Source organism: Mirounga angustirostris, unplaced genomic scaffold (genome assembly GCF_029215605.1).
Source record: "Mirounga angustirostris isolate CCGP_5_RB_7025 unplaced genomic scaffold, mMirAng1.0.hap1 SCAF_3, whole genome shotgun sequence".
Classification (NCBI taxonomy): domain Eukaryota; kingdom Metazoa; phylum Chordata; class Mammalia; order Carnivora; family Phocidae; genus Mirounga; species Mirounga angustirostris.
Genome location: NW_026991711.1, coordinates 139,871,499 through 139,894,907, shown reverse-complemented (window position 1 = coordinate 139,894,907; position 23,409 = coordinate 139,871,499). Strand labels below are relative to the sequence as shown.

The following is a 23,409-nucleotide window of genomic DNA, read 5'->3' as shown; positions in this document are numbered from 1 at the left end:
AGACGTACAGATCAATGAAATAGAATCCAGAATGCAGAAATAGATCCTCATATCCACAGCCAATTGATTTTCAACAAAGGTGCCAACATGCCAATTCAGTGGGATAAAGGATAGTCTTTTTCAGTAAAAATATCCTGGAAGAATTGATCATATGGGGGAAAAAATTTCTAGAACCTACCTCACACCATATACAAAAATTAACTCAAAATGTATCACTTAACTGTAATATCTAAAATGATAAAACTTCTGGGTTCCTGGGTGGCTCAGTCGGTTAAGCGTCTGCCTTCGGCTCAGGTCATGATCCCGGGGTCCTGGGATCGAGTCCTGCATCAGGCTCCTTGCTCTGTGGGGAGCCTGCTTCTCCCTCTCCTCCCCACTTGTGCTCTCTCTCACTATCTCTGTCTCTTTCTCTCAAATAAATAAATAAAATCTAAAAAAAAAATTTAAAAAATAAAATGATAAAACTTCTAAAAGAAAATATAGGAAAAAAATTCAATTTGAATTAGGAAAATGTTTCTTAGATAGGACACACAAAAATAAATGAGCCACAGAAGAAAAACTACACCAAATTGGTCTTCATAAAAAATTAAACTGTAATAAAGTGTCAAAGGGTGCCTGAGTGGCTCAATCAAAGAAGCGTCCGACTCTTGATTTCAGCTCAGGTCATGATCTCAAGGTCGTGAGATCAAGCCCTGCATTCAGCTCCATGCTGCTGGGCATGGAGCCTACTTAAGATTCTCTCTCTCCCTCTGCCCTTTCCCTCCACCCAAAGCCCGCCACCCCAACCCAACCTGCTTGTGTGCATGCTCTCTCTCTCTCAAAAAGAAAAAGTCTGACTCCATTTTGATGTTTGATTTTGACAGCTGACAGCTTTCAAACCCCACCATTCTACCTTCCCCTTCTGCTCCACATCTGGGCTAGCTTATAGGAGTCCCTGGGCTCCTATCTGTAGGAGCCCAGGAACTCCCACCTTTGTAGCCAAAAGAAAGTTCAAAACATGCAAACCCTGGCTCTCGTGCACAGGAACCCTCACTCCAGCTCCATTCCCCAAACATAGTACAAACAACACCAGTCTCTTTTCCCTGTCTCTCTCAAGCCACTTTTTCTCCTGCTTAGGAGCCTGCCATGCTCTCCCCAGAAAGTCTCATTATTGAGTAATAATCCTTTCATACCTTCCTGGTGTGGTCTCAACACCTAAATCAAATTTGGTGGGGAGGAATCCATGCTGTTTCAATAGGATAACCACCCAAAACTTGTACACTTCAAAAGACTTTATTAAGAAAATGAATAGGCAAGCCACAGACCAGGAGAAAATATTTGCAAGCACATTTCTATAAGGGGTGTTTATCTAGAACATATAAAAGAACTCTTAGATCTCAAAAGCAAGATAATAACCCATTTTAAAAATTGGCAAAAGGTTTAAACAGATTCTTCACTGAAGAAAGTACATAAATGACAAATCATCATATGAAAGATGCTGAACATCATTCATCATTAAGGAAATGTAAATTAAAACAGATATCGTAGGGTGCCTGGGTGGTGCAGTTGGTTGGGTGATGACTCTTGGTTTCAGCTCAGGTCCTGACCTCCGGGTTGTGGGATTGAGCCCCATTGGGCTATGCACTCAGCTCGGAGAGAGTCTACTCTCCCTCTCCCTCTGCCTCTCCCCGCTGCCCTCTCTCTCTCTAAAATAAATAAATAAAAATCTTAAAAAAAAAAAAAGAACAGATATCACTCCACAGCTACTAGGTTAACTAAAATTACAAAGACCTACAATACTGAATATTGCTGAGGATATGGAACAACTAGAAATTTCATTCATGAGTAGTGGAAATGCAAAATGGTGCAGCCACTTTAGAAAGCACTGTGCCATTTCTTATCAGTTTAAACATACACTTATTATACAACCCAGCAATCCCACTTTTTAGGTATTTACCCAATAAAAATGAAAACATACCCATACAAAGACTTGTACTCAAATGATTGTAGTAACTTTCTTCATAATATCCAGAAACTGGAAATAAGCCCAATGCCTACCAATTGGTCAATAGACAAACAAAATGTTATGTATCCACATAGTGAAATATTACTCAGTAATAAAAAGGAACTACCAATATGTACAACATTAAGAATGAACATTAAAAGCATTATGCCAAGTGAAAAAAGCCAGACACAAAAAACTACACACTGCATGATCCCATTTATATGAAATTGTACAAAAGATTAAAGCAAGGATTTAATGGGAGGGAAGTGATGTCAACAGGGCACAATAGAATTTGGGGGGTTATGGAAATGTTCTATAACATCACTGTAGTGCCAGACATATGATTATATATATTTGTCAAAACACATCAAATCACACCTTAAAATTGGTACATTTTATTATATGCATATTACACCTAAATGAAAAATTTTAAAATTAATATCTCTCTTCTATTGACTGGTGAAGCACTGTATTAGACACTTTAGATTGTTCTGTTTCATTTGCATTATCTTACTTAATGCTTGCACATTTTCAATGTGTTTGAGGTATGATTCTATCGACATGGCTCAGGGAGGCCCAGGGACCTCCCCAAGATCATACTATCTGTAGGTAAATTGCAGAGTTGGAATTTTTTTATTCTAAATTCAGTGCTCTTTCACCTACAAAGCCTCTTCTTCATAGAAATCTAGGTTTTAAATCTTTTGTTGATATTTTCAATATATTGCTTTATACTACCTTAAGTAATCAAGAAAAGAGATACAGACTATTTAAATCAATCGTTAAGAAATTCAATTATTTTTATTTTTAGTTCAATTATTTATAGAGGTCTTTATAATTCTGTATGCGACCATCCTATTTATATTTAGTACTTATTTTGTATTTTATAATAATTTTTCACCCTAATAGAGTACTCTCTTAGAAATTAGCATCTTCTCACTTTTACTCAGAAACCTTGGAGGGACTGACCATGAAGTTGATAAAGGAAATGTCCCATTTTAGATTAGCTACAAAGGAGTAAAAGTTTGGTCTTTAGTCCTGAATAAGCATTGTTTTTGTCACAGTTGACCTGGAAAGAGGGAGAATATGCTGCCTCAGCCTTATATTCTCCTGCTTAGCATGATGGCTTAAGAATATTGCCATAATGGATTTTGCCATATCTGTGAGCCACTTATGCTATTATCTATTTCATTTTTCTTTAAGCTTCCTATTTTTTGTATCTATTGTAACTCTCAACAATAATGTCTACAACATCACAGGTTTGATAAGTTATATATGCTTTTGACACAGACATAACAAGGTGCAAAGGGGGACATTTTCTGCCACCTCAGAATTTTGGCTAAAGTTTCAAAGCTTTAAAAAACTGGTAAGAAGTACCCCAGCGATCTAAAGCAAGGTGTCAATGGGTGCCCAAGCTGAGTTTTTAGTGCTATCAAAACAAGGTTGAAGATTCATCAACAGGAGATACCTTACTGGAGTAGACAGTACTATGGGGGTCTTCCTTTCTTTCTTCAATGCTCTTCTCCCTCCCTTAAGCAAAGAAATTAGGCCTCAAGAAAAGCATAGTGACTGATGATACTTGTCACACATAGAGGCTGGCCTCTTACTCCCTAGGTGGATGCCAGCTTTGGGCAGTTACAAAGCATTAGTGAATTCTTGGGAGAACCCCAAACTGTGTTCTTTGGAACTTGCAGGAACTAAAGAACTCCGAGGGCAAGAGGCGAGTTGGTGTTGGTTGGTCACAAGGAGAGAGGGTCAAACAGAGCAAGCTGCACTTCTATAAATGACAGACAGAGCAAGGTATGTGAGCACCTGCGAGCCACATGTATGTTGCCCCAGCAAGTACTCGGGTTGGAGCTATCTTGAAAAGAAGCTGCCCAAGATCTACCTGAGATGAGAGAACCCCAGTGGGAAAAGGCCAATTGGGATAAACTGCCAAAAGATAGGAGCCATAGGAGTGTCATACAAAGTTGGAGAGATAGTCCATCAGCTTTAGGGAATGGTCTTCAGTAGAGTGGTGGGAGCAACTCCAAAGGTCTCATAAAAACATGCCCAGTGGGAGCCAGTTTGGGCCTCTGTCATAGGAAAGGCAATGATCACAAGCTTCCAACAGCTCCAGGCAAGCCAGTCTTTCTATTTTCCTCTAGTCCTCTTCCTCTTCCTGGCCTTGACTCTGAAAGGGCCAGAGCAACACTGTGAATTGGAATCTATGAATCAAGAACAAAATAAAACATCATTCCTTTTTCCTGCTACTGGTCTTCAGGATCAAGGGTCAGATGGTGGAGCATAAAAACTCTGAATTGGATGAGAATGAAATTTGGATTTTCATGTGATTGGAATTTTTAATACGTGAATGTGAGACTGTTTTCTCCATGGAAAAACTAATCACCTGAAAGTAATTTAAAAAGTTATGAAACTGGTCTAGAATATCATCCAACAGCAAGACAAAGATTGGACAGAACAAGCGCGAAGGCACTAAGGGAATTAAAACAATGCTATTTCCTAATTGTATGTTATGGTGTTCAAACCAATAAATTCAATAAAGTTATTCAGCTCAATGAATTCCATTAATAATTTTTTTTAAGAGAGGGAGAGTGCGAGCGGAGGGGCCTGGGGCGGGGGTTTGAGGGAAGGGCAGAGGGAGAGGAAGAGAGATAATCTTAAGCAGGCTCCACATCCAGCACGAGCGCTTGACGCCGGCTCGATCTTGTGATCCTGAGATTCATGACCTGAGCCAAATCAAGAGTGAGAGTTTTAACTGACTAAGCCACCCAGGTGCCCCTCAATTAACAACTGTTAAAATTAATAATATTCATTCATGCACCCCTAAAATCATGTTACACACCCCCAGTGGTCCTTATTCCATATTCCACACTTTGGGAAAGATTGAGTCACATCGCATTAGAATAAGGAGACCATGTCAGCGTTTCGGTCCCTGACCATCGCTTAATCATCAAACAGAATCATTTAGCGATAAGGACAGGATCTCAGAGATAGCAAATGATTTGCTCCAAATCACACAGCTACTTACTTTACTTAACCAATACTCAAGTATTCTAAATCCTAGATCAGAGTGCTTTCCTGAACACTATGTTGCATCCCTGGTTTACCATTGGTAAGTTTTAATATTGTGTTGAAAATTTAATCATTGAATATATATAATTTGTCCCCTTGATTGTTGTATAACAACCATAACAACAATTCTGAATGTCTACAATTTAATTAATCCAATATTAAAACTCTGGGAAAATAAATTATCTTCAGATTTCTATTCTATCTCCTATATGTATGCCAGGCCACCCATTTACCTCAGAGGCTGGGCTTAAAAAACTTTGAGAAGGAATTTTTTGTAGAGTTTTCATGAATTCAACAAATTTTTATTAAACTCCTCATATGCCAGGCCTTGTGCCAGGCACTGGGAGCTTAACAAAAAATTTAGGGTTCTTGCCCTCCAGTTGTTCACCTCAACAGATGAGAAAACAGGTAAATACAGTAAAGCATGACAAGTGCTCTGATGGAGAGGTACTGACTGGGCGATATGAGAACCAAGAGACCAGTCTCAGGAGGCCCAGGGGGCTCAGGAGAGGCTTTGCCTAAAAACATAAATATAAATATATAAATGCATATATATATATATATTTGGTTCACATCAGAGGTCATGACTAAAGTGGCATGGAGATTTCTACTGGTTTGCATGATTGGATGGACAGGAAAAGATCTCCTGACAGACCCCATGCCTCACCTGGTGAGGCTCTAAGGGTAAGCTCCTCTCCCTCCCGCTACATGATTTGAAAGAAACATTGCACTCTGAGCAAATAGAAGAGGAGAAATGGGTTGTTCAAGAACAAGAATCTGCCTTGAAATTGCATCTCTTCCCGTGATTTTACAAATGAGGAGGTCAGAATGCACAGCTAAATTGGTCAGAAACTGTGGTAGGCAGAAAAATGGCCCTCCAAGGATATTCACATCCTAAACCCCAGAACCTGTGAATATGTAACCTCCCATGGCAAAAGGGACTTTGCAGATATGATTAAGGTTAAGGACCTTGAGATGGGGAAAGTATCCTAGATTATCCAGGTGGGCCCAGTCTCCTTAAAAGTAAAAGAGGAAATCAGAGAGTCAGAGGCAGATGTGATTAGGGTAGAGGAGTCAGAGAGATACAGCCTTTCTGTCTTCAAAGAAGGAGAAAGAGAAGGATGAGCCAAGAATCGTTGGTAACCACTAAAAGCTGGAAAAGGCAAGGATGCTCCCCTAACCCTACTGTCACTTTGATTTTAGCACAGTGAGACCTACTTTGGACCTACAAAATTGTAAGGGAATAAATCTGTGTTGTTTAAGCTGCTAAATTTGGGGTGATTTGTTATAGCAATGATAGAAAACTGATATAGAGCCCACAGCTCTTCACTAGAGTGAGCTGAAAGTATGGTGAAGAAATGGTTTCCAGAAGAGTTAATGACATACAAATAAGCAAATGTCAAAGATAACCATCCAAACTAGTTGTGTGTGTGTGTGTGTGTGTGTGTGTTTAAAGCTAGATATAGTGGGCTGTTTTAGTTATTAAAGAAATATATTTTCATTGAGGGGTGGTAAGTGTTCCTTGAGGACGATGTATAATTTTCTGCAGATGAGGGTAGATGACCTCAAAAGTCTAATGAGAAGTTCACTGTGAATACCATGTACATCTTCTCCCAATGGTAAAACAAAGGTGCTGATCATCAGTGGACCATTGGCCATAAGAAGCCATAGGGAGGAATGGCCCGGACGCAGGCCTGCGCACCAGAACACAGTAAGCATTTATTCTCTTTCCAATACTCTGTGCTGCTGAAAACATACCTAAGGAGACAAATGGATTATTGGGGCAATAAAAGCCGGAGATCTGTGGTGTGAGACTCATTACTTGCTTTTACTGTCCAAATAATCAGAAAGAGTAATTTGTAAGTATTCTTTCACAGTGATACTGGAAAGGAATTCTTCTTCCCCTTTCTCAGCCATAAAAGAGTACCCATGAGGATACATGGATTGCATCATGAATCTTTCCTTTGTCCTCAGCAGGATCCTGCTTTTGTGTTTGCTTAAAGTGGGATTTATGTGAAATAGACTCTTATTCTCTCTAAGAGTTCACCTACAGGTACAGATCAAACAATAATGGCAGGGTGATAAAGTACCTCTGCCCTCATGATGTAATGAAACTGCCCCAAATGAAAATGCTTCAAAGTTCTTTTCCATCTTTGCTTTCCATGAAATACAAATCATTTGCTGTTTTTATTTTCCTGCAGCCTTGCTCTTTTTGCCCCTTCTTTACTCATGTTCCTGGTAATGAGGTGTTGGTTTTGAGGAGCTTTATACAGTATCGCAAATTCCCAGAATTGGCAAGGGCTTCAAGAGTTCATTAATCCTCCTCTTTGTTCATCTAATCTGGGGCTTTGCTCAAGCCAGCCAAAGAATACAACGTTCTCCATACTCCCCAAGATCCCCCCGTGTGGAGACTGTTAGGGGCTGAACTGTGTTCCCCCAAATTCATACGCTAAAGTCCCAACCCCAGTATCTAGCATGTGACTGTATTTGGAGATAAGATCTTTAAAAAGGCAATTAAGTTAGGGGTGGACCCTAATCTAATCTCATCTGACTAGTATTCTTACAAGAAAGGGAGATTAGAATAACCACAAAGAAAGGGAAGACCAGGTGAAGATAGAGTAAGAAGACAGACATCTATAAGCCAAGGAGAGAGGTGTCAGAAGAAACCCATCCCACTAACACTTTGATCTTAGACTCCTAGCCTCCAGAATTATGAGAAAATAAATTTCTGTTTTTTAAACCACCCAGTCTATGATATTTTGTTATGCAGCTCTAGCAAATTAATACAGAGAGCAAACCCATTAGTCCACTTACTGTTAGAAGAAATCTCCTCATGTCTAGTGTTCAAAATAGTGGCCTTTTTATTCTGTCTTTCATGCAAAGGGTAGGAAGTTCTCTCAAAAGTACCCTGAATATATTAGGGGAATCCAGAGTGTTAGATGTAGAAGGAGTGTGAAATTATTATTTCAACCACTTCTTTTTACAGATGAGGAAACCGAAACCCAAAGAGGTTGAGTGAGTCTTCCAAAGTCACACTGCAAGTTGCCAGTCAAGCCCAGGAGATGGGCACAGGGCCTGGACCCCTGGCCCACTGCTTCCTAACTCATGCCAGAAGAGCTAGAAAAATTTTTAGAGAAACAGTGTTGGAAGGCATAATATGAATCAAGTGAATTAGGAGCAGAGGATGGGAGCACAGATCACCTGTATATGGCACTTATTTCCCGGGATAATAAAAATTATTTCCCGGGATAATAAAAATTTTGCAGCATTTTAAACAGTTACAAAACAGTTCTGGACTCATACTTCATAATCAACTCAGGGGATCCCCTGTACATTTGACAATCGTATTACATTCTCTGCTATGACAATTTTCCTCTTTTGGGAGTTGGAGGGCATTACCATGACCTCCCCTGCCATGGTGAACCTCACAAGAGGACACGCCATGTTGAGAAAACCCAGGCATGCTTTCTTGCCTCTTATGGTTTCATCCGCACCTCTTCTGCCCTCCATCTCTCTCAATCTCTCTCTCTCTCTCTCTTTTTTTTTAACCCAGGACATTTTATCACACATCCATCTTTTTCTAGAAGCCCTTTGAAGAACAGAAAGCTCTATATAAATCATAAAGTAAGGAAAGATACAATTATATTATCTTACCCTTCTTTCTCTCTTTTTTTCTCACCAATCCTTCAACCTCTGCCTTGGTAGTGGCAGGCGTCACACGTAAAACTCAAAACACTAAATTTCTTCCCTTTGGGTCCAGTTCTCTCCCCTGGAGCACAGTGAATCTGTCGATATCCCTGCACACTGCTGAGCACCAATGCTGCTGGCGGCCAAGGCAGGGCCTGCATCAGCGGATGGTGTCGATGCCTAGGGTCGCTGCCCTGCAGAAGCTAGGAAGCAACAAGTGCAGGCAAAGCCTGCCAGCCTGGGGTGAGATGAAGCCCATTTAACAGAGAACAGAAGCAGGGGTCAGAGCTGAGCTGGATTATGATTTGTCTGGCTATCAACCAAGCAGAGTTGCCCTATGTGAACCTTCTGACTCATTAGGTTGGGGTTCTCAAAATGAAGTCTGTAGACCACCTGGGTCAGAATCACCTGAGGCCATGTTAAAAACTCAGACCGCTGAGCCTCACTCTAGACGTAACAATTTTAGCAGCTTGCCAAAATCAGGAGTGATTGCCTTTAGGACACCAGCTTGCTGTGTTTGTCTTTAAAAAGCAATAGGATGGACATTCTAGAATATCCAAGCTGTTTTAGTTTAGGGATTACTTTTACTTTTGACAAGTGTTAAAAACACTTATGAAATCAGAATCTCAGGGCTATGGCCTTGGGGTTTTACATGTTCATTAAGTTCCCCAGTGATTCTTTGGTTCACTGAAATTGGAACTCTTTCCTGTAGTTTTCTTTCGTAATCCTCTCGGTTGATCATTTGGGAAGAATAAAAAAAAAAGGAAGGAAGAAAGGAGGGGGGCAGGGAGAAAGGAAAAAACCTCTGTCTTCATTTTGGTTTGCCCTTTTCAATTTGGTCTGTACTTGCCCTCTTGGGCAGGCGTACTATTACTCCATATTGCTCTATCCAGAATCCAACCGTCTCTCTTGTGTGGGACAAACCATGCCCTATGTATTGTATTCGCGGGACACGGGGCCTGCATCCTGAGGGCAGCTCAAGCATAGAGAGCTCTTCTGGCCCCACCCCCAGGAGCCAGGCTTGAGCACGTGACCGCACTTCGCCAGGTGATGCTTCCCCCACTGGGATGAGGGAGGTAGGTGAGTGATGGGTTTGTAGGGGCAGCAACAGCACCCTTGCAGGAGCAGTGATATCTTGGCCAGATCCCAGTGCCCACATATCATCCATTTGATAATGGTACTACTTGATAGTTAGGCAATTGAAAATGACAGCACGGAGCAAGTCACTGCAAAATTCTATACTAACCCTGGTTACACTCCTGGTGAGCCGCCTGACTTCAGGCAAGTCTCTTCTTCCTTTGAGGCCTCATCTGTATCACTTATAACAAGGAAAATCATTGTCCCCAAGCTGCTTAGTAGAATTGCAGTAAAACCCAATTTTAAGTATGTGTGTGCTTTGTAAACTGCAACATACAATAGAAATATTAGTGGAAAGTGAATTTTAAATAATTTATACCTGTTCTCACAGAAGCAAAAAATTTCCACTCAGCAAGAAGTATTTTTAGAAAGAGATTTTTGGTTTTCATGTGTGACTTTTAAATTTAACATCCAACTTGCTGATTTTTAACATCATGAATTTTTATATTTTGCTAAAGTCCCTGTTGTTTCATCTGCTATTAGGCAGGCAAATTCCCCAAAGGAATGAAAGCATTAAATAAAATGCTATACACACTACAGCAAAAACTTCCATCCATTTCCCAACAGCTGTTGCTTTTTAGAGAAACCAAATATTTTTGGAAAGGGCCACAAACATTCTGGATTCAAACCATTTATTAGCTTTGGAAACATAACATGCAGTCATCTTGCCAGTCTTAATCTTGCAGTTCCATTAAACACACCACAACTGCATCATAAAACAGAAAAGGGAAGAATTTATAAACAAATAAAGCAGTTAATTGGGGCAATAAAATAGCAGTTCCCTCCCAAGTGTGGAATTGCTGTGTTTCAACCTACAGAACCCTGAAATCCACTTGTCAGGAGTCTAGTGACTAGCAGAACCAAACACAGATCAAAGATTTCAGGACTGCTCCCGGGTCGGCAATGCTTACCTCTGCCACCACACCCTCAGTACCTCCTGCTCCCTCACCTGGCATTGCTGCAAGTCTTTCCAAGGAGCGGAGCAACTCCAAGCACAGTACTCTCCCAGTCTCTGTTCCATAGCTCAGGTTCCAGCTGAAGAAGGAATCACTGGAAGATCCACAGCTATGGCTGCACCTGCCACACAACACTCAGGTGGAGGGATGGAGACATCTTCTCAGACGTGCTTCTGTTTCCTGGGCAGCGCGGTGACCTGACAGTGCTGTCTGTCTTGTGCACTGCCAAGACAAAAGCAGGCTTTGGAGCCATATGAACTGGGCCAGAATCCTACCACGGCCTCTTGCCTACTTTATGACCATGAGCAAAAGCAAGATTTTTAACCTGAGTTTCATTCATTTATTCATTCAACACAGATTTATTGAGCACCTACTACATACCATGCTCTGATCTTTAGATTTTTTAGCAGTTACATAGCAATGCTAAATCCTGACTTCAGAGAGTTGTTGTGAGAATCAAGTGAGAAGAAAATACATGTATGTTCTTATATATATATATATGTATGTATATACCCTTGCAGATAGTATGTGCTCACAAATATTCACTCCATGCATCCAAGCAGCATATGAGAATTATATTGTGTGCACAATTAAAATTATATCTTGCATAGTTTTGCTTTTATTCAAGAAAGAGACAGAAAAGACTTAAGGTCCCCGCCCCCCTCCATAAATGAGGCCTGGCTTCACTCATGTGAACTGCAGAATAGTCAGAGGGATCTCAGCTCCCACTCTAAGAGGCCCTCTGTGGCAGTGGGATGGAGCAGAGCCAAGTGGTCCATGTGGGGAGTGCACTCATGACCTCTGCCTTGTTAACACCCAGGACCTGCACTCTTTCCCACCCCTGGAAATGTTTACAGTCCATGTATGTGATCAGATGCACACACACACACACACAAACACACACAATCTAGCAGGAAATTATGCCTCTTTGTAGAGGTCTGGCTTTTAGCATGTTTTGTTTAAACTCTCTAGAGATAAATTGCCCTTTACAGTTGTTTAATAGCTCCCATAATGCATAGGCGAGAGCTATGCCCAAAAGATGCTCTATTAATGACTTATAATGCTTATGAACAGTTATTTTCCTGACTTAAAAAGAATGAGATTAGTATATGGTACTCTTATAAACTACTTCCCAGGTCCTAAGTCAACCTAAGAGAAGGGAAATACCTGGCAGTCAAAATCTGTGTGAAGCCTATGTAAATGCTTGCTACTGCTTGAAATCTTTCTCAGACACAGCAACTGCACGTGGGCCTGCATTAGAAAAGGTCACCTAGGACACTATCGATTGGAGTTAGAACCCAATATTAGCCCTAAAAAGGAGGCGGGGGGGAGGGCAGGGGGGAATAGGAGAAATGAAAAGGACTTAATCTCTTCTCCAGGTTAGTATCTTAAATACTTATAATTCAAAGATTTCCAGGTTGTGCAGGCAACATGTTGGGTTAACTGGTTTCCAAATGTACTGGGATTGCTCAAACCTAAATGAACTTTTTATTTTTGGAATCATATATTGCTGAAGAGATTGAACCCATGTGTCTCATTCATTTGCACACTGGCTGTAAAAACATCTTTAAGTAATACTCTGGAAAAGATCCGTAAGCCTTAAGCAAGCATACCATCTCCTTCCCCTTCAGACCTACCGAGGCACTGTGTGGGTGACAGTGCCTTCTTGTTTCTAAGCTTTGCCTGCTCCTGTCTCCTCCTACATGTAAACAAAACTCCAGGGAACCGGGAGTCATTTGGAAGGCAGTTGGAGTGCTGTCCTTTCATCAGCTCACCTGGTGCTCTAATAAAACATCCAAGAAGCCCACATCTGGTAGGTAATAAAACCCAGAGCAGAATGAAGATGCCTGGCTGCTAACGTGCTCTAGCCACCAGACAAAGCCCTCGCGACATTTTTTTTCAACCAGTGCTGATGCCAGGATTTTAATGGGGCAAAGCTGAGAGCCCTCGTTCTATGTATTTCTCCTGCATTGGGTTCACTGGCTATGCTGCTCCCATGCCATTAAGGGTTTCCTCCACAGCACCATCAAACCGGCTCACAGACCAAACAAGGGAAATGTGTCTTAACATGACAGAATCAAACACAATAACACTTATCTCATACTCCCATTTCCCCGGGGTGGTGGTACTAAAGGGCGGATCTTCTTTTTTCTCCACCTCTTCTTAGTCTCCCAAATAAGAATGAGTGTTAGATCTCTTTGCAGGAAGAGACAGCTATGCCAACCGCAGAGGACATGATCTGACTGTCAACAGTGATGGATGAGATTCTGTACATTTAATAAATATAAATGTCATAATCCAACCATCAAATTTAATAAACAAAAATACCACAAACCATCTTTCCTCTCTGCTCCATGTGCTCCTTTAAAGCTGATAACATTAGAACACATTTTGCCCAAGCTATAACCTCACCATCTGCCTGGCTCAACTTCTGAGGACTTGGTACGGGCTAGAAAGAAAAGCAAATGACTTCACACTGAGAAAAAAAAGAGGGACGGGGGCCTGGATGGTTTTTTTCACTCCTCCTTTTCCTCCTGACCTATTTGTTAACTATAGAACCAGATGTAACTATCTGAGCATAAGTTCAACCCTCAAGAATTATTAGGGAGGCAGATCGTGGAGAACATTTTTTTGCATGAGTTACACGAACAAAACTCAAAAGGCTGCTTCCCCAGCAAGCTGCATTGTGCGTTTCAGGGCTTTGATTTGAAAATGTGGAGATGAGATACAGACTGAGTCATTAAGGATGCACTTTTTTTTGATGGCAAATTAATAATAATCATAACCACAACAATAAACACATAAGAGAGAAAAAAAAAAACAGTTTCATTCCTTGGCCAGATTCAAAGCTCTAACTGCAAGGGGTTCTTTATGTTGAGCTCAGGAGACCTCACTGGCTCAGAGAGTGATGTAAAGGGGGAACCCAAGTCCAAAGAACCTTAGAAAATGTCTAATATGAAGATAGAGAGAAAGATATGCCAGATCTATTTTTTTTCAGTTCCCTTTTATTGAGAGCCTGCTATGTCTTAAGTACTTTAGATACGTTTTTACAATTTAATCTCATTGAGTTCTTTCAAGAACACACACCAAAAGGTACTATTAACCCTATGTAGAGGCTGACGTGCATAGAGGTTCTATAACGTGCTCAAGTTTACAGCACTAGAATGGGGGAGAGCTGGTTTGACCTACTCTGGAACTGCTACTTCTTCCTCTCTGGGGTACCTCAGTTTTTCTTTGGGGAGCTGCTCCTCCCTCCTTCATGTAGTTTGACCCCACCTCCCAGTTCCAGGATTCACATTTATCACATCTGGCTCCAAGCCCACATTCACAACCACTATGCCATGGTGCCTGGGAAATAGATTCAGATGCTCCAGCAACACTGGTAGTTGGGGTCGTTGTCTGCCATAGAAAGCACATTTCTTCATACCTAAAAATCCCCAAGGTATTCAAGCTAAATCCAAAGGGACCGTGGGTTTCGGGACGTGTCTATTCGTTGTTGCTACTCTCATGCCTTCAGAGATGTCCAGGCAGCATCTTGTGCAAATATCTGCACAAGAGAAATCATCTGACTGCTTCAGAGAGTGGTGTAGTTTTCTTCTCTTTAGTAACCAACCCACACCCTTCAGTTCTTCAAGCCTCACACCGTACACAGCACGTTTCCTAATGAAGCCAGGGAAGCTGAGTGGCCATCTTGCCCCCTGCCGGTTCCATGTGTCCAAAAGTAGGCTTGGGTTGTCCAGGGCCTGGCACATGTCTCCGTGACTAGCAGAGAAACTAGTTCTGCCCTAAGTCAGAACTAACCCAGCAGGGAGGAGGAAGAGAGGGGCGGTCTGTGCACATTTATCCATCTAGGCAACCTCTCTGGAAACCCTGAGCTCCTGGGTTCTTTAATATATAAAACCCAGAAACCCGCAGTACTGGGCAACACAAGAGGCAAGAGGATGGAGCCTGAGCAGAGGAGTTCTTTTGCTTGAGTTGAAATTTCTCTACATTCCCTTGGTAGACAGTGGGGAAAAAAGGCAATGGAAAAATCTCGAGATTTTGCTGCCAAATTACTACTGGGACATCACATTGCAATTGAAAAATGTTATTTGGAGCTGGGTTGGATCTCAGATTGTAAAGGGTATCTTTCCCTTCTTAGTTTTGATCATAAGGCAAGTCATTTTAGCTAGTGTCACAAAAATGCAATAACTTCAGTGTAACAATTATTGTTCTTCCTCTTGAAACAAATATTGCTGCTTACCAGAGATGATGACAGGGGTGGGCAAAACTCTGCAAGAAACAGTCCCTGCCCTGAAAGCGAAGAATCGAATTTACACAAAGGCCATGGTCAATGCTGTAGTTTGGAGACTTCTACAATTTTCACAGCATGATTTCATACCTTGAAGGCCAACGTTTACTATTGCAAATTTCTGCCTTCCAGAGTCTTCTATGATTAAAAGAAGAAGAAGAAGAAGAAGAAGAAGAAGAAGAAGAAGAGGTGGGGGAGGAAGCTCAGAAACCACATTTTCCATCCCTAGTGCTCTCCTCCCCAAAATGCATAAAACATTTGCAGAGGTTGGAAAGTAGGGAGGAAAAAAGATAGAATGCCTCCCTTCCGTTCCGATCTGTCCTTTCTTGCTTGCCAATACCTTTAAAAAAAAGTAAGAGATGCAAGGGATCCTGTGGTCTGCTGGAGGAAGGCTACCTCTCCTCGGGGCCATATTCCTATTAGCACCTAAGTCAAGAATCTGGCATCTGTTCTTAATTATCCTTTTTAATTCAGAATATTAAACAATGAGCTCAATACTCTGCCTTCTTAGTTGAACCTTAAAATACCCATGTCGTTTTAACTGTCCTCCTTGGGCTCTGGAATCCAGAAAGGTCAAGTGTGCTCCCCAAAGATGCATAGCAAGGGCTTAGAAATTAATCCTGGACATCTGATTTGTTTCTAACTCTACATGAGTTAGCAGTGGCTGACTAATAGCAAACTTATTTTGAAAATGCTTGCTAGCTATTTTTCCATCACTAGATATTACCTGGTAGTTTGCCTCATAAATATTGTATCATTATGATTCCTAATATCTCTGTCAGAGTTCTTAACTTTTATGATAATAGGCAACTTGGAAACACTTTGCCAGACATTAGGCCATAATGTACAAAATAAGTGACTTACAAATGGGTTGCAGCTATCTAAAGCATGTCTGGTAAACAAATAACTGATACTGGACAACAGTGAAAATCAAAGCTTAAGTGCTGTCTTTGTGAAATGAAATCAGGACTGCTTTCTGGTTCTCTGTCTCACCATGAACTGCTAGAGCAGCTGCTCTCCTTTTCATTAAAAACAACCCCTTGAACAATAAACCCAGGAGGAAGCTATGGGAGGCAAAAATATAAATACGGCCCTTCTCTAACAACACCCACTACACTATCTGCTGAGTGGCTCTGCTAGTGTAGATAGAATATCAAAGTCGCTCAATTTTAATATCTTTAAATTCCAAAAGTAAAGTACTCCCATGAAGAATTAAGGCCATTCACTGAGGGTGGAGACCCAGGAATAAATTACTCTTTGGGACACTACCACCCAAGTTCCAATTGAGAACAGTTTTATACAGATGAAACCAGATTAAAATAAATTTTCAAGCATAACTTTGAAGAGAAAAGGACGTAAAATTTTAAACATTCAAATGTTGGAAAAATTGCAAGTAGAAGGATGAAAGGGGTTTTGCTTGGATGGTGGTGAGGGATTTAGGCTTTTTAAAAAATTTTCTTTCTTTTAATCCTCTGCCTCATTCTACCAAAGATTGGAGACAGCTTAAAGAAATAGAATAGGAAACTATTCTTAAAACTTGAGGGAACCTAAATAAAATTCTTAGATGAGAAAATACTAACTCCAAGAATGATATTAGCAGAGAGGAATGTACACCATATGGTAATATAGAGTTGCTCCCAAGCTTTCTCGGAGCCAAAATAAAGGGGGAAACAGAGTCATTTATAAGATTCAGCATGTCAACAAGACAAAAACAAACCAAATGTTCAGGAGAATCACATTTCCTGAAACTGAGACCTGGAAGCATTTTTCCTGTGGCATCTCCTGAAGAGGATGCAGGCTGATGCCCAACAGCATGGGTGCAGCAGACGTAACCAGAGTTGCTGCAGGCAGGTTCATCCGGCACTGTTTGCTATGGCATCGGGCCAAGGTCTGACTGAGCGAGCACGACTCTAAGGAAGGTGGGGTCCTGTGTTTCAGAACAATATAACAGAGTGAGCTTCAACCCCGGCTATGCCTCAGAATCTTAACTGGGGAGTTTTAAAATATCCTGATACCCTGGCCACATCTTAGGTCAATTAAATCAGAATCTCTGGGGATGGGTTCCAGGAGTCTGTATTTTTTAAGAACAGTTTCCCAAGTGATTCCAGTGTGCAGCCATGGTCATGGGGCCTTTGCGATGGATGCTTTCCTGTTGTTCTCCCACAGGTGCCTCCCGATTCTACTCCCCCACTGTGAGGCCCAGGGCAGTATACAAGACTCACCACAGTTTAGAGCTTTCATGTCACTCCTGCCTTTGTAAACAGTGGTTTTGACCATAGCCATCTTCCTGGAAGGACCCCCTCCCAACTATCTGTGCCTTGGCTATGACAGCCTCTGCTGTCAATCTTCATTGACATCTTAATTCAAAGATGACACCAACTGTAATCTTTGGGTAGGCATTTGACTCTTTAGTCATAGTCACATACTGACATAAATGATTCTTCTTTTTTTCTTTTTCTAAATAATGTAGGACAAGTCATGCATTTTGACAGGTGCTATAGAATGGCTCACTCAGTACCCACTCCATCCCTTCACCTCTCCCTCAATTTCCTCTGCCCTCTGCTAGAAGGGCTGGAAAATTAACATATCTACTCAGCTTCCCATATAACCAGGGTTCATGGTTCTGATCACAGATACAAGCAAGATCCTTTGGAAAGACTCCTATTCCTAAGTAAAAAGACAAAGCTTCATGAAGAGAGGGTTTGCTTGACTCATTTCTTCCTGCCTGGAAGCAGCCAACTTTAAATCATATAGATGAAAGGAGCACACGAAGGCTAGGAAGAGAGAACACAAGTGATGACAGGGAGCAACGGCACCAGCCCTAAACTGCCTATCCTGGGAATTTTTATTACATGAGGAAAATAAACCCCTGTTTGGTATTAAGCCACTGTAGTCAAGTTTCTGCTGCATACAATCACATGCAAACCCAGGCAACACAGGTATGGTACCACTGAAGAAGGTGGACTAGAAGAGTGTTTGTCAAACAGGAAGTTAGAGTTCAATACTGAATCAACCTAAGATAGATATGGAAATGCAGACATGGAGATAGATGGTAGACAGATAGATGGATGGGTAGATAGATACATACAGATAGATTTATTTCAGTAGAAATGAAGGGTGTCACTAATCTACCCAATCTCTCCTCATCCACTACAAGTTAAGACGGTTGTGTCTTTCTCTGCCTAAGAATTAAGAAAAAATAGGGAGGCTTTTCTTGTCTAAGGATCATAGAGAAGATGAGGAAGGGGAAGAACCCCAAGGGTTAGAGGTGGTTGATGTGCAGGGAGACCAAGTAGTGGACAGATGGTAAGGACCATGACCTGGATAGCTGGCAGGGTGCCCCATGGCTGGACTGAGGTGGGTGAGGGAAAGCTGTGAGGGCAGCTCTGTGGGCTGCCTTGACCAGTACTGCCTGACAATGCTGAATAGCACCCCATTTAGCAGAAGGCTCACTGGAAAGATTAAGGCCACCATGAGCCAGGACCATGGTGTTTCAAGGTTTCCTGGCACCACTTAAATTCTCAGATGCTTGTTAATTCATTAGAGGTGGAGGGACTCCTCCAAAATAACAGATACCGGACTCATTTTGATGAGAGAGGAAGAATTAATATGACTGGAAGAACAAAGAGTTGTGAGAGCGGATGGTTCTTGGATCTTCACGTTGGAGAATTCATTCTTTTTGCCCCGCCCATTATTTAAAGAGGTATTCATTCTGCGGTATAATCTTTGGGAGCAGTCCAGTCATTGAGGATTATATTTATCAGAAGATAATTAAACCTTGGAGAAAAGGCTCATATTTATTTTCGACCAAACTAGAGAAAAGGAGTGAGAAAGCCAGTTGCCCCTTCTGGTAAGGCTTTAGTATCATGCAACTGGGGAGTAGAAGGGACTCTAAAGACCATCTGGTCCCACTACTCACGTGATGCGAAAATCCCCTCCCCAGCATCCCGGCATTGCACCTGCAACTCTGACTTGAGCATGCCTTCAGCCCACAAGACACTGTGGACACAGTGGCACAAACAGTAAGTAAGGGCACAGACTTTGCTCTCCAGACACTCATAATGAAAAAGTGAGAAACAAGTGCATAAAGATTTGTAACAACACTTGGTTTTGGTGGGAAGTGGGGTTATGAGACGGGGCAAAGTCTGGACAAGGATCTGCAGTGAGGGTCTGTTGGGGGTGGGAGTCAATGAGACACTGTTCAAAGGAAACTCAGGGAAAATCTTAGTAGAGTGGGGACAGACTCCACCAGTTGTACGACTTTGCTGTGAACTCAAATGGAGGGAAGGTAACAGGAAGGTCTAACTCAGGTGAGAACAGGAAAAGGAAAAAGAGGTGTATATATTACATATATATGAATGTATGAAATACTCTGAGGAATGCTCTATTCACAATTAAAATCCTACTTCCTACTCTGCTCTGTAATATTCATTTTCCCCAGGAAGATTACTGCATTTCATCTGGAGTTTTGAAGTCATTAAGAATGCACTCAAGTTCTTCCACCACCTTTGTCCAGCAATAAACATTACTGAGCCCAGCAGCAGTCAGCTCTTCTAGCAGTATGTGAGGGACTATTGGGGGAATTTGAAAATTTTATGGTCTGAAAAGTGGGCCTTAGCACTTTAGCTTTTATTCTCTCAGAGAGCTTATAAATCCCTCTTCATTTAGCAGTTTTCATGAAAGTGACAGCTTTTGTTAGTCAGGCTAAAGCGAGATTAGAAATAAAAATTTTAACCATTAATCCTCTCTGATTAAAGTGAGACCAGAAATCAAATTGTTACCAACTGTGTGCTAATTTCAGCTTAATTCTTTGGCAAGAGGCATTGGAAATTTTCAACTCACTGCACTAATTCACAATGCCTTACTACGGATGGCAGAAAGTCAAGGTCTCCTTTCCTCCTGGGTCCAGGGTGTGAACAATGACTATTTCAAAATCAGTCCAACAAAATATAAACATTAAATTCTTAGCTATGTTGTTGCTCAGCCATCACTTTCCACACCACTCTCTCCTCCTACTCACCACCAGCCCTCCCCCACTCCACCAACAGCTATGAAAAAATATCTCCCCAGAGACTAGAGAATCACAGCTGAACGGCTGGCCTTTCGGCATCAAACAGAGTGTCTGCAGCATCAAAGCAGGTGTCACCCCCACACAAGCCGTTCCTATTACATACAGTGCTGGGAGGGAAGGAAAATCTTCATGCCAATAAGCCACATCAATTCATCAATCAAAATGAATTCATGCACTAATTAAACTAGCAAAAATTTAAAAAGGCATTTGTGTTACAGACGGGAGAGTGGAGTGGGGAGGGAGATGGGAGTTAAAATTCCAGGGAAGTGAAAACTTGACAGACACAGCACCAAATAGAGAAGGCAGTAAATACATGACTGGAATTAATAGCAAGCCTCTCCTTAACTTAAAAATAATAAATAAATAAATAAATAAATAAATAAATAAATAAATAAATAAATAAATGGCACTCACACATGCCAAAAAAAGGGGGGGGGGCAAATATTTTCCTGGTTGGGCCAAAATTGACATTAACAGGAGTGCCCTCTGTACTGTGCACATTCATTGGGGAAGCCTGTGAGTAAAGTAAAACTCTATCCCTTTCTTCATATCCACTTGTCCCTTAATACTTAACATTTCTCCTACTGCCTTTGATGACTTTCCAAGTCTACTAAGTGCTGTTGCATGGTTAGCACACTGCACAAAAGCTTGGAGCTGAGGGAAGAATGCAGGCTGAAACCTAATCCGCGCTCTGACAACAAAGTCACATGTTCTGGCATGGGGTTGCTATCATTAGGAAGTAGTGCCTTTTTCTTCATAAAAGGTGCCCTCTGCTTGTGCACCCTTAAGGCTGTGACCCCACAGAGGTCGGTGGAGGTCCTGGTCCTTGCTTTTATTTACCTCTCTTGTCTCCTCTGTTTCTCTGTTTCCTCCCTCTGAACTTTGAACTGAATACTTCTTCAGCTGTTTCAGTATATCATAAATACTTGAACAAAGAAAAAAAACTCAATTATCCATCCAAGTGTTTCATCTATATGACACCAAGTACTGACATACAGGGAAATATCTTAATGCTTAGTATTGTGTAGACAAAACATCTGGTTGATCAACTTAGTTCATGTTTCTTTCAGATGCTTCACTACCACAGAAATGCTCTCATACCCACTATCAGGCTGGATTCGCCTGTGTAGAGTGCAAACTAGTCGTTTTTCTAGGCTAATTCAGTATAGTAGGGGCCTGAGAGATAATAAAGGGACAAGGGGGCTCTTTTCCTCTTAACACTAAATAAAGAGCATTTAGCCCATATGCTAAATATTATGGGGCGAGAACTTTTCATCTTTACTCCAATTGTTCTGATGCTTCATTTGACAAGATTCTTTCCCTGTCTCTTGTCTGTGTTGTATTTAGAGAAGAAAAACTTCAATATTTGCCTCAATAACCAAATTTTATACAGCCTTTCAGGTTCACCTGTTTCTTTTAAATCTTGCTCTTCAAAAACAGGAGTCCAGTGGAATGAACTTCCTAAAGTTAGTATTAGGGCAAACAAGTGGCCCAATCTCAGCTATCTTTGTTTGAAATGATGGAGAAAAATGATTATATTAAGCATGTCATCTGAATCTAGCCTTATGGCCAGGGCACTCTATAACATCCCCATGGCAAATGTCATTCTCCCCATTTCCCACAAAGAGAAGCAGTTGCCTGCAATGCTAGGTCCGTGGTCAGACAGTGAGTCGACAGCGTAACGGGAACTTTCCAGATCTTCCCAGAATTGGCCCCCAGACTTGGTGCACAAGGGGTGAAAACTAAAACTCCTTTTCTTCTCCCCAAGGCAGACCGTGAAACTGTAAAGATGAGCGGGCATTTTGTTTTATTTTGGGTAATAAACTGTTCTTTTCACAGCAGCTGGCCCTGGGGGAGTTTCAAATAGCACGGCTTGGCTACAGCTGTGGGTGTGGCCCGGCTCAATCCAAAGGCAGCTTGGAGACCACAGCTGTGTCAGGCAGAACGGATCTTAAACCTTCCATCTGGGCTGCACACTTTCAAGTTCACCCCCAAACAAGTTGAGTCATTTTCACAAACCAGAACCCCGCAGAGGTTCTGCTCTTCCTCTGCCCGTCGTTACTTGGGGCACATCCGCTATGCCCAGAGACTGACCTCCCCCGGCCCCCCATGTGGCTCAGGACAATTTCTGAACCATCCCTTCGCTAGCCACGCGAAGACCCCGCATTGGGGTCGATAAAAGTGGTCAGCCTTTTCATGGAGGCTACTGGGTGGTAGGGTTGGGGGGGGGGGGTGTTTTGTGTTTTGATTTTTTTCATTAGGGTTTCTTGGGCTCTCGGTCCGCTCTGACAAGCGGAATATGTCCCTCCATCCAGTAGATCCGTACACACTTCCAGAAAAATTTTCGAGGGTTTTCTTTGAGGCCCCGCTTCCAGCTGGAGCAAATAAATGACAACGTAAGCCTCCAGCAGCGGCGTCCAAGCCCGAGGACGGAAGTGCGCCCCCTGAACCGCTCCTCACCCTCCGAGTGAAGGGAACCACTTACTCCTTTGTCTCACTGAGGAAAGCACGTGGGCTTGGGAACGGCTTCTTTTCTGACTGGACGACAAGTACGTCAAAATGGGCCCCGTCCGGGAGGCCAGAGAGAGAAAGCGCCGCGCCGGCTACACGCCCGGGCGGCTGGGTGGCGAGGGCGTTCCCGCGCGGCGGAGGAAGCCCTGCAGGCCGCGCCGGCGCCCGCGCGAGGAGCCGCCGCTAGGGGGAGCGCCGCGAGCCCGCCGGCCTTTGTTCGCGCGGCGGCTGCGGGGGAGGCCGCGGGGCGCGCTCGGGCCCTCGGCGGTGGGAGGAACCCGCGGGAGTCGGCGGGGACTCCCGCTGTGGGGGGCTGTGCGCCTCCGTCTCGCCCCGTCCCACACATCCGGCCGTCGACGCGGCCCAGTCCCCCCAGGCCTGCGGCGCCGCGACGTCCCCTGCGCGCCCAGGGGCTGGGGACCGGGACGCCCTGGGGGTGCAGACAGAGCGGGCGGGAGCCACCAGACAAAGCCTGGGAGAGCGCGAGCGTGAGGGGGAGGGAGTGGGGGTGGGGCTGTGTGTGTGCGCGCGCGTGTGTGTGTGCGCGCGTGTGTGTGTGCGCGCGCGTGTGTGTGTGCGTGTGCGCGCGCGTGCGTGCGTGCCTGTAAAAGAGAGGGAGGGAGGGAGAATAGAACTAGAGAGCAAGACGGGAGAGAGAGCGAGCGAGCGAGCGACAGTTCAACCCAAGTCAAAGCTGAAC

General features: G+C 42.7%; 1 long non-coding RNA gene across 3 annotated transcripts; it reads right to left on the bottom strand.

Moving 5' to 3' along the window:
* Positions 1-1,301: 1,301 nt before the first annotated feature.
* On the bottom strand, positions 1,302-22,813 carry LOC123838370 (uncharacterized). Of its 3 annotated transcripts, none has more exons than XR_010410211.1 (3): positions 22,684-22,813; positions 10,830-11,058; positions 1,302-4,154 (listed from the first exon to the last, which is right to left on the bottom strand). It is a non-coding gene; the product is annotated as an uncharacterized LOC123838370 (long non-coding RNA). The 3 variants fall into 3 exon arrangements; XR_010410212.1 differs by lacking the exon at positions 1,302-4,154 and adding an exon at positions 8,717-8,973; XR_006789462.3 differs by lacking the exon at positions 1,302-4,154 and adding an exon at positions 10,508-10,586.
* Positions 22,814-23,409: the final 596 nt, after the last annotated feature.